The following is a 12,636-nucleotide window of genomic DNA, read 5'->3' as shown; positions in this document are numbered from 1 at the left end:
CGTCGTATATCTCGTACAATTCGTCGTTGCGCCAATACGCAAAGGACTATAACTCTTCCGCTGAATTATTTTCTCGAAAACTTGTAATGTCGACTCATCAGATGATGTCATCGTCCAAGGATTTTCAAAACCACCTTTCGTGTTTGGGATGTTTCGCCTTCAAACGGATGCTACTAAGAGGATACTTGGTCTAAGATCCTAAGTCGTGAGCTGATTGAGCCATATGTAAAAGAATGGTTTCTGGTTAATCCTAAGGGAATGGCATTCAGAGAACTTTTGCTCACTTGCAGAAGTTCACGCATGATTCTATCTTCCATAGAACAGACCTATTATGTATAAAAATAGCATAGATCGTTTTAATATATTAAAACGATCAGAGACGCATATGTCTAAGTTCAAATGGACGCAAAAAGTATTTCAGAAATTAGCCATCGATTAAATTGGTTTAAAAGTGAGTGGGTACAATATTTATACTCAATTCCACTATTACTTGGTAATGAGGTTGATGTGATCTTCGCATTTTGAAGATTTCAATTTATTTCATGACTTACATATTTAAATTCAATAGCTGTAAATTTTTTACTGTGCATTTTTTCGAAATCGATAAGTGGTCGACTAGCGTATGTGTCTTGGTATGTATGTATGTATGGTACATGGCTGAAACCCGGTTTAACTAACTCACAACTTAGCGGGTGGCTCAAAAGCCGTGCTCTGCAGTACAAATTGAGCACACAATTACAGTATAACGTAACGGTTCGAACTGCTCGATTATGCACAGGTGTGAGTTTTAGCAAATACTAAAAAAATGTGGAGAGGAAACGGTTAAAGCTCTCATGTTGGGGCCCAAACGAATCAGTTGTCTGCTAAACGGTGAGGAAAACGGTTGTGCGAACAAAGCAAGAAACGCAACACTCCGCAATCGTGCAAACAAATCGTGTGAAATTAATATAAATTTTTTGCTTTTCAAGAAGCGAATTTTTTAGCATCAAATTTTATTGACTTAATGTAGAATTATTTGTTCAAAATAATATTTTTTTGTTAAAGAAAAATATTTTCTATTAAATTGTGTACAACAACAATAAAGAGAGTTAACGTGGTTAGTAGTGAAAGAAAATATTAAAAAAAAAAAATTATATTAAAGAAATCAAAACCGTGCACTGAACATATTTATTTTTCAACGAATGATCGTTTGCCGAACGCATATTGAAAATGTACAATAACAAAACAAATGTTGAAGTGCACAAAAAATAACAACAATTGCCACTAACTTCTGGTCGCTTGTTAGTGCGTTTGGCCAGCGAGCGGAAATGTGCAGCAGTGCAACAGTATTTCACCCGATCTTTCTATTTCTTGTACTCGCTTGGCTATTGACCATTTCCGTTTTAACGCGCTGCTTCTATGCTTGCGCGTGTGTGTGTTTGAATGCCTTTTTTGTGCTGTCTTTGCGCGCTGTCGAGTTTTGTGTTAAAAAAGCTGCATAAATAAATAGAAATAAAATATATAATTAAAATAAAAAAATTAACTGATTATCACCAATACCACTGCACTCTATGCGCTTGCTACGGTTGGCTGAAGTTGTTGCTGATTAGCCGTGTGTTAGGCCCACGTTAACTACTGGGCTGTATTATAGTGGCACAGGTGTTTAGGCCACAGTTTTGAGGTGTTTCGACTTTAGTGATTTTGACTTAATTTAATTTTTTTTATTCTTATTTAATTTTTTAGGATTAATTTACTTTCCATTTTTTTGTATGTATTAAATGAAATAAAATTTAAAAGAAATATTATTACATAATAAAAAATATAATAATACAAAAACAATATTAAATAAAAAATTAGTATAAAATTAAAAAATTAATATATAATTATTAAAAAAAGTAAAAAAATAACATATGATTAAAAAAGAGAAAAAATTCAAAATAAATTTGAAAATATGTTAATATAAAATTTATTTATAAATAAAAATATTTAAATTTATTTTTTGCTTTTAAATATTTATTTTTGTTTAATTTTATATATTTTTTTTGTGACTTTATGTATGTACATAAATACATACATATATTTTTGCTTTTTTATTTTATTTTATTTATTTAGCTTTTTTTTATTCTTTATTAATTTGTTTTGTTTTATGTTTTCTTTTAATTTAAGTTTTTTTGATTTTTGATAGCCGCTAAGTTTGAAACCGTACATAAGAAAACTATTCCATTTGAAAAAAATATTATTTTCATTTCGTTTGCCTTTGTTCTTAATTCACTTTAATTTTGCTTTTTCTTTTCGTTCTTTAAATCGAAAATATGACCCTAAATGAGTATCAAATACATGTTAGCAATATTTAATAATATTATTAAACATTTTGCTTAGTCACCACAAAGTTTTTAAGTAAATCCCATACTATTTTTAGTAAAAACATTTAATTTAACTGAAATTAAGCAGTTTTTATTGCCATTGATGATATTATTCAGGTTCTAGCAATGTTTAAATCTGCATTTTTGCATAAATAATTTTTGCTTTATTAAATGTTTTTTTAAAGCTAAAGTTATTGACTTGTTTTTGAGTCTGTTTTTATTTAACTTTTTATTATTTTTTTTTAGTTCTTTATTATTTTTAATTTTTTTATATTTTTTGGGTTATATTTATTTTTATATTTTATTTATATTTAATTTAATTTAATTTTTTTTTATTTTATTTTGTTTTATTTTATTTTATTTTATTTTTTTTTGTTTTAATTTTTCACTTATTTCTTCATTTCTTCTAATAATATTTTCTTTTCTTAATCTATTTTTAATTCAATTTGTTTCGTTTCTTTGTCTCTATTTTCTATAATTATCTTCACATTTGCTATTTATAATTATTTTATATTTAATAATTTACATAATGCCTAACGTTCCACCACTTTCGTATGTGTTATAAACATAACTGGCTCTTAAACTTTATATTTATATGAAAACAGTACATGTACAGTACATACATGCATAAACTTGAATATACATGTATGTATGTATGTACATGAGTGAATTTTGTTTGGCTTTTGTGTTTACTGCATTTCGTGAAGCAACCAGTTTTGTATTTGACTCAGTGTTCGTCAAAATAACAAAGCAACAGCCGCAAAATAATTTACTTTGTGCAAAATTTGTTTTCAAATTAAATAATAAAATTGTTTTTGCACACTTTCGTTGCATTTGCAATAAATAATTATGATATTTAGTGCGGTGTAATATAATTTCCGCTTACTTTTCATATATTTTGTACAAATTTTAATTTGTTTTTGTTGTGTTTTTCTTATATATTACTCATAAATGCCTTCATCACACATTTAATCTTCATTACAAACAACGAACGCTTGATCTTTGCACCCACCAAATTTGTCTGCATGCTCCTTTTTTGCACAGCCCCAAACAAAACATGTTTAAAACTGCACAAAAAGATAACTGCAAAGCAAATATTTCTCGCTTGTTGCACGCTGTTACCAAGGGCCACCGTGGCTGTCAGGCGCATTTGTTTTAACATTTTCTCTGCTTTTATTTGCTTTACGTTCGCAGCATGCAAAGCTCGCAAATCAGCGTTTACCCACTGCCAGTAAGTTGCTGAGCCAGCGCTCCAGCAGCGTATTGTTGTTGTTTTTGTATCAAGCTGTGCAGAATCCACTTTACCGCCCAACACTGCGAACGGCTCGCTCGTTCGTTGTAGATCGTGTTGTCAGTTCAGCCCTCACACCAGCAAACAGTCAAACATTTGCTGGTTTCGTGTTAGCTAACAATTGAACTCTGGCTCAGCAAGAATTGCAGAATTGGAGAATTGTTGCCAAAGTGCACGCGAGATACTGTGTATATAAGTATGTATGTATATGTTTATGTTATCTGTTTGTGGGTATGGAAATATCCATTCACAAACTCGCGCATATGAATGGTTGCTGTGTTGGTATGCAACGATGCTGCCATTGATTGTTCCCTGTAGGAATTGTTTGAGAGAAAAGAAGCATAAATATTTGTTATGAAATTTTTAGCTAATTTCTACAAAATATTTTCTCTAATCACAATTTTGTATGAGGTATATAATTTTTCACATTTAAGAGCTCATGTATACACCTAAAAATAATTGTATATTCCTTTGTTGGATAATTTTTCTTATACATATGTACATATATGGCGGTTGGAAGATTATTGAAAGACAATTTTGTTTAAGTTAAAATTAATTTGAAAAAAATTCCGAAAAATATTTAAATTAAATTTTAATTTTTTTTTAATTGAGGATCAGATAAAATGTTACATTTGCGGAAAAAAATCAAAATGTTTTAAACATTTTATTTAAATTTTAATTAACAAAGAAAAATTAAATTTAAAAAAAATTAACTAAATTTTAGTACTGATGAGGAGCGAGGAAAGCATTAAAAGCTGTCAACTATATAAAGCTGTAGGTTCTTAATTTCGTACAGGGCTGTTGCCATAGTCCAATTCTCAAACCCACCACTTAGTCACCCATTTCGACAGCCAGTCAGTCACTCAGTCAACATTGTATTAAAACAGATATTGCGTTTTGTTCAAAAATATTATATACATATGTGAGTGGCATGTGTACGGATATGTTTTCAACTCACACATACACACAGCCAACACAACAACTGCATTTGCTGCACACCACATATTTGTAAGCTGCGTAATTCATGGCACACAACATTCATTCCATTGCTTTTGCTTAAGAATGTGTTAAATTGTGAGGCAGCGAAGACAAGCAAGCCAAGCAGATACAAGAAAATAATAGAAAATGAAACTTAAAAGAATAATAATAAATTACACAAACAATAAACAATAAATAAGCGAGTAAATGAACGTTCAAAGAAGTGCAGCAAAGCAAGTCAGCAAAATAATTGCAAAACTGGCACGAAATAAAAGCGATATACATACATATGTACCTGCATATGTATTGCTGTGAATATATGTAGATATATGTATTTCCAGCAGTACATACATATGTGCATTGTATTCAGTAAATACCGCCAAATACATGCAAATGAAAAGTAAAATTTTCGCAATTTTTCCTTTCGCAAGCAGAAAAACCCACAAAACACAAGTAACTTGTGCCATTTCATGCAGTGCAACAAATTGCCGCAACATATTCGCCATACATGTTTATAAACAAATGTTGCAAAAGCGAAAAACAAACAGTGAAATAGTGAAAATACAGCGAATTCACGCGCAAACGAAAATGAAAATAAATGTAATAAAATACATACTAATCAAATACTGAGCAGAAAAAAAATAACCACAACACTAACAACTACAAAAGCGCTTAATAAAACATTGCAAATTTTGTAAGTGAAAATTATTTTAAAATTCTACGACTGCAGCAACATTAATCGTCTGTGGAACAATACTTCAATGTCACCACAGCAGCCTGCAAGCCAGCAGCAATAACAAGAAAAAGCTGCACAACAACAACAACACATCAGCAGGTAATTATTATGCATTCATTGTAGCCAGAGCAGTGTCTTGAGCAATGTCTCAAGTGTTGCTTGCTTCTTGAAGCTGAAAAGCCGAAAGAAGAAATAAGCGCAATGAAAAAAGAAAGAAAATAATGAATAAAGCAGAAATAAACAAAGTAGAAATTAAGAAAAAGTCTGTTGAATTTTTTATGCAGCCGCCGCACCAGCAGCATTAATTTGCAAAAATTTAAAAAGAAATGAAATTAAATAATAAATAAAAAAATAATAAAAAAGTAGAGAAATTACAGAAAAAAAATATGGCATGTAATAAATATAAATAATTAAAAATAAGTAATAAAAAGGTAGCAAATAATATTAAAAATGCTTATATGTTCAGCTATGTCCTTTTCTGTTTATCATTAAATTTTATTGCTTAACTTTTGTTTTTGCTAAATAGCTCAGCGACACAACTGCGTGCGCGCTGCTGCTGACATAAAAACTGTCAACAGAACTTTCTATTTTCTTTGCTGCTTCGTGCCGTTCGTCGATTGTTGTTTGCAAATTTTATTTATTTCTTTATATGTTAATTTTTTTTTTTATTTATTTTTATTTTTTATTCACACAATTATAAATTTTATACATTACACACACGCACGCACACATCTGTCAAACACAAATTCATTCACCACACACACAATTGACGTTATTGTTGGAAGGCCGGTTACTGCCAGCCTGTTTGGTGGGGTAGCCACTGTGCCTCATTTCATAAAAAACCGCACTTTGTTGTCGAAATATAATAAAAAAAAAGTCGGTGACTAGTAATATGGCTGCGAGTTCTGCTGCCTGCCAGCTGTTTTACGATGCCAAAGACATGAGCTGTTACCGTTAGAATTTCAATCATTCAAAATGCGGTTTAATGTTGATACTCATGCGCATATACAGTAGTCCATATACATACATTTATACATACATATATAATCTCTTTTGTAAATATGTTATCTTACCTTCATTTATTTTCTCCACTTGCTCATTTGAATACTAACTGTATATCTTCAAATGCAAAAAGTCAACTTTAAAATTTTTTTTGCCGCTTTGTTATTGTCTTTTATATCTAATATATTTTTCTTTATTTGCCTATACCCCACTCTGTTAGTTCCTCTTGCTTGACGCGTTGCTTTGACAATTTCTTATTATTCTTGACATGCAACTGTGTACACGTACATATGTATGTATGTGTTCGTATGCATGTGTGCGCACTTGTCACCAAACGCGCCTCGGGCTTTGTTGCTAGAACCGTTCAAAGGCCATGTTCGGCTTGGCTATGCTAGTAGGTGTGTATGTATGTACATATGTATGTATGTGTTCTTGGAGCCCCTCGGTCCGATTGAATTCCAATACGCAACCATTTGTAATGTTCGCTTACTGCTTTCAGTTGTGGAGAATAGGCAAATTATTATAATTTCGTGACTAAACGCATTTTTAGAATTGCCATTCGAGCCAATAATGCAATACATTACCTCTTCGTATGCAAATATGTACAAAGACATTTTTTTGCTGCTGTTCTGGATTATGCAATTCGCGTGAGTTTTGTAACTTTCAGCAAGTGGATGAGCAAAAAACGCCAATTATGTAACCAGGAATGCGGTTATGCGTACTTTGACATAACTTGCCGCATACTTTTTTAATTTTCCAGTAGTGGATTTGAGTTAGCGAAACAATTTTTTGGAAATAACACGTTTATGTTTTGTTGAACTTACATTCAAAAGAAAGGGAAGAAGGTCTTAGATAACCTTTAAATAATCGCAAAGTACTTCCAGTAAGATTTAATATTACATTTGCTCCATTGTTATCATAACTGATTTCCACTGTTAGTCAAAACTGAGCTTTTCAAAGTAATTGAGGAATTTTTATACTCCGAACAGTATATATGTATTAAGCGTGACGAGGTTCCGCCTGTCTGTATATACGCAAACTAGCGTCTCAGCTTTTGAAATATCGCTCTGAAATTTTGCACACGTATTTTCTCTTCAAGAAGCTGCTCATTTGTAGGAACCGACGATATCGAACCAATATAATGTACATATATGTATGTAGCTGCCATATTAACTCTCCGTTCAAAATCAAGTTCTTGCATGGCAACTTTTGTATTTGTGAAGTGATTTCTAGCTTCGGTGCATCAAAAGTTAACGTTTTTTGCTTGTTTATTTGATTGAAAGTGAAAGCAACTGACTCGATTAATAGAACGACTCCTTAATTGAGTCAATTAGCAAATTGTCAAGCGAAGCATTACCAAGAGAATCATAGATATGTAATATTGTACGTGTTTTTGTGGGAATATGTTAATTGACACAATTAAGGTTCTGTTTAAAGAATCCAATGAAACAGATGATCACGAGTTGAACTATTTTGACATATACATACGCATGAATGATATAAAGTCGTTTGCAAATTTTCAGAGTTATATAATAAAAATCTTAATAGGCGCTCCTGACAGCCGCTTAATTTAGGCAATTGAAAAATTATTTACATTCTACTATACATTTGCATGGTAAAATATATTGATTGTGGCTATTAATGTTCTGTCCGAAACCTTTTATGAGTCTAGTATTAAACTATAATAGGCATTGAAGAATAATTGAGAAAGTTAAAGTGAAGATGAGTGGATAAGCCAGCAAGAGGAGACACATTGCATCACTCAAATCGGTCCGAGTTAAAACTACATTAGAGTCTTGCGTTCAAAAACTGGACTGAGGACCTCGCTTGCGCTTAGCAGGTGCTGGTGGACGAGCTGTTCGTTTGCAACTGCGATTTCCTTCTGGCTTAGAGTAGAACACAAAAGATCTACTGCACTACTTGCCCAGAGCAAAGTACATTTTGCCACAATTACAGAACTTCTTACTGGGCATTGTCCAATAGACATTCATACGGTAAGGTTTAAAATCTTATCAGACGCTAGTTGTCAAAGTTGTATGGAGGAGCGTGAAGTAAAAATATCCAGGCACTTTCGCCTCCATTGTCCAGCCTTTACAAGACTGAAGCTGAAATATCTCGGTAATCTTACCTTCAGCGAACCAGAAGACCTAGCTGAAGCTTTGTGGATCTGTAAGGGTCTTATGATACAGCATTTAGGAGTTTATAGGTACCACAACGTATAGTGACAAAATAGTCGCAAACTCGTTCGCAAACTTACGATTTAAAGTAATCGCACAAAAAATCGTCAAGTTAATTAGGTGCAAGGAAGATAATGATAGATTGTGTCGTGGTTTATTTTATAAAGAATAATTTCAAAGTGAAAATATCCAATTGGCACCACGTAGCGAAAAGAAGAAACGACTGGCGCGCTGTTGTTAACTCGGCTATAACCGCGTAAGCGGTGTCTACGCCAATAAAGAAGAAGAATAATTTCAAAGGGTTGATTTTTTGTATACATTGTGTATTAATGCCTACATTTGAGTGTCACAATTTATAGTCTAAAGCAACGGTATCAGCAGTTGTAACTTATTTTTTATAAGGTTGAAGTATTTGAACTTTATTCCGCTAATATTTTCTGACAAACTAGTTTTTCCAGCTTTTCTAAGGGATTAAAACTAAACTGCACGTGAATCTACCACATACCTTATTTATAAGGGAAATTTGAATAAATTAATAAATTAGCATTAAAAATATTTACTTAAAAACTTAAATGCTTCTCACTATAATTATAATTATTTCTTTAAATATTTAATGGTTAAATGAGAAATGGTTGTCTCTTCATGTTGCTAACCCTCCACCTGCCGTGAATACTGTAGTATTAGCCATATTTCCGCAAATTCTAATAAATTCAAAATAATCAACGGCACATTTACTCGTTATCACAAATGTAATGAAACACCGCAAAGCAAATTAAGTATTTATTTTTTTACTATTAATTACTAAAGTGCGGTTCAACAGCCTCAAATACGCTGCTACATGAACAAGTCTACACATTGTTGGTGTTCATTGTTTTTCTTCGCAACGCCGAAGGTTTGTTTTGTTAGCGCGGGTGTTTGGCCTTTAATTACAGGTCCATTCATAGCAGCGCGTTCGTCAAACTTACATAAACATGTAATGTATGTAATTTATTTGTATTTATCTAGCCCTACAAATTCCTAATACCGTTTCAATGCTACACACAGCCGCTTTTTTGCTTCAGTTCTCGTATGCTTTTCTGCGTTGGCAACGTAATCTAATTCTGCTAATCCACTTAGGCGCAATACGGCCTCCACTCACATGTTGACACACCTGCTGAGTACCTTTACGTTTGAGCGGTTTGGTTTTTTGCATTATCGCGTAATTATGTGCTTATATAAGTGTTGAAGACGCATTAATGCAATTTGTGGAAAACAAAAGTTTTCATTTTCGCATTATTAGCTTTTATCTATATGTACGTGACTTGCCCTAAATACTTGTTCCTAGCATTTTTAGCACATTTTTGCACATTTCGCGCTGCAAAGCGGCATTTTGTTGTTGCTGCCCACAGCCTACTCTCCAAATAGACGTAACTGACTAATTTTCCGGCGCTTTTTTGTTTGTGTTTTCGATTTTTATTTTTTTCTTACATAATTTATGCTTTTATTCTTTCGTTTCGTTTTTGTTTTCGGTCATAATTGCAATTTGCAACTACTGTTTTACACACTCGAAAAAACACTACACACTTGAAAGCGTACAAATCGCGCTTTTTTGTTCAGCGTATGTATATTTACATGCGCTATTTAAATGTTTTTTTTTATTATTTTCTATTTATTATTATTTTGGCTTAATTGTATCGCAATTCAATCCATTGGCGTGGTAATGGGTGTGAGTCAGAGCGCGAAAGTGTGAGCGTTGTTGCCGTCATAAATCGGCAAAACAATTAAATTGTATAATTTGTGTCTGTGTATGCATGGGTGTTTGTATGCGCTGTGTATTCAGCTGCACTCGAAAGGTGTACGCCAGCAATTTCCATATATGCTGCTGAAAAGTTTTAAGGTGAGCTTTGAAAAGTGGGCTTTCTATGGAAATAAAAAAACCTAAAGAGTTGAGTTTGTGTTTTATGGGTAATTCTCGATCCGTTGTACAGTTTATAATATTGAAAGCAACATGATTATTTGTGGCTTATTGGGAAATTATAGCTGAAGAATTAGCTTAGTTAAGTTAGAATCTGCGAAGTTCTTCAAATTTATAGTATGTATAATCATTATAAATCTGCCAATATGGATTTTTCAACAAATTTGTAAGGTACTGATAGCTAAATACCTAAATTAATTATTATTTAAGTCATAAAATGGCGCATGTGAATGTAATCCATATTTAAATACATCTATGTATTTCTTATTCGTAATTAGTAATAGAATTAAGTTTTTGCAATCCCAAAATCTGCTAAATTACTGTGACCAATACCTACAATTACTTTTAGTAATCGAACGTTATTTCTGTGTCTCCATGTCAACAGGATTAATTTTTTGTAATCCCGAAATCTGCGTAATGAGCTTGATAAATACTTACAATTACTTTAATAATCGAACGTATCTTTTTTGTCCCCTGTCGTCTTGATTACTGTATAATAAACTGTCAAACATATTCCATATTTAATTATGTAAATCCAAGTATTTCTTATCCGTAAGCAATTTTTGTACTCATTATTTAGAATCCTGAAACTACCGTCACTAAAAATTACAATTACTTATTGTAATCGAACATTAAATCTGTGTCCCCATGTTCGCATAATTACCTTATAATAAACTGTAGCAAATACAATTACTTCGAATTTGATTCAAATTCTCAAACACCGTTAATTACATTAATATACTTTGCAAACAAAATAACTTCTCAAAGTCAATATTTATATAACTAATTGCGAACAATAATTGCAATTCTTTGTCTGTCTACAATTACTAACCATATCTAATCCCTTCAATCTTCTCTGATAGCTTCAAATACCTAAATAATTTCCATTAAGTATTCTTAATCCAAAATTACAGAACTAGTAATCTAAAGTTAGTTAGTAATCTAAAGTTAATTACTTATAAATAATAATGATTACTAAATTTTTTTAAACTAATAACTTCACTTGTACCTATAATTATTTAACATCATTTTGTAATTACAATAATTTCAATTACTTATACTAAGTAGTAATGATTACAAATGTCTTTATGACCGGTGCTGCTACTTATGTCATAGTGAAAAGGCGTATATTTCATATACCATAATTGCATTACGGCATACACAATTACTTGCCAATTACTTAAAGTAATTGTGCTACAAATGTATGATTCCATGTAAATTACTTTGGTATCCATAAAATATTTTTAACCTAAAATTACAGGATTGTATTTAGTAATTTAAAGTTAATTACTTACTCATAAATAGTAATGATTACTTAATTAATTTTTGTCTTAATCTAAAAAATGCACTCAAATCTCGAAATATTTAACATTAATTTTTAATCACAAAAAAATGTATTACCTTCCGTAAGTAGTAATGGTAACAATTATTTTCATCTTAATGACTGATACTGCTTTTTATGTCATAGTGATAAGTAGTATATTTTATACATATTATTTAAGTGATTACCGCAGTAATGATTACGACATGAAACTTTAGTAATAATTTTGTATTTGCGAATATTCAGCATCTCACTGTTATTATCTAAAATATTGTTAAACATTGAAATAAATTAAAATTTAAATACAAATGAGTCACTCAAAGTCAGTTATTGGCCCAAATAACGCCGTTATGAAAACACTCGCGGTGCCTGCGTCAGATTTTAATATGCACGACTCATAAGCATTCTGAAAGTTTACAGCTTTTCATTTTTTAATTTTCCATTATTTTTCAAAACCGAATAACTGACTTTTGTGCACGTCATTGCTCGAACACATAATTAACATTTTGTAATGGCGTTGAGTTTAAGCTTCATCATTCAAGTGCTGATTGTTACGCCTTCCACATGCGGCACTTGCTTTCACACACACTAATACATACATATGTACGTATATATGTAGTATATCAGCAATTTTTTCTCATTCGCATTATTGCCAAAATGCAGCTGTTGCTTTATTGTTTACGCATTTCACAGGCCTCACAGCAGACGCGACGCGGGCGATAATAACTCTCAAAAGTCATAAATACATGAAACAGCTTCCTTCTGCGGCGTGCTTTGATTACGCTGATTTATTTCTTAAAACATTAATGTTTTTATGTATACAACTTGATTGCGC

The 12,636-nt window shown here is 31.7% G+C and overlaps 1 protein-coding gene across 5 annotated transcripts in view; it reads left to right on the top strand.

Annotated features, from left to right (window-relative positions):
- Nucleotides 1-858: 858 nt before the first annotated feature.
- The window catches only part of LOC126757412 (pneumococcal serine-rich repeat protein), a 77,251-nt gene continuing 65,473 nt past the window's right edge, over nucleotides 859-12,636 (top strand). For 3 of the 5 annotated variants that reach the window (XM_050471311.1, XM_050471310.1, XM_050471308.1), the window contains exons 1-2: nucleotides 859-1,096; nucleotides 5,046-5,446. The gene's annotated coding sequence lies outside the window, so the exon portion shown is untranslated. Of the gene's footprint in view, nucleotides 1,097-5,042; nucleotides 5,447-12,636 lie in introns of all 5 variants that reach the window. The other 2 variants (XM_050471309.1, XM_050471312.1) reach the window with 2 other exon arrangements.

The sequence above is a fragment of the Bactrocera neohumeralis genome, chromosome 4 (assembly GCF_024586455.1).
Source record: "Bactrocera neohumeralis isolate Rockhampton chromosome 4, APGP_CSIRO_Bneo_wtdbg2-racon-allhic-juicebox.fasta_v2, whole genome shotgun sequence".
NCBI lineage: Eukaryota > Metazoa > Arthropoda > Insecta > Diptera > Tephritidae > Bactrocera > Bactrocera neohumeralis.
Note: the sequence above shows the minus strand (reverse complement) of the source record. Positions and strands in the feature narration are given on the sequence as shown.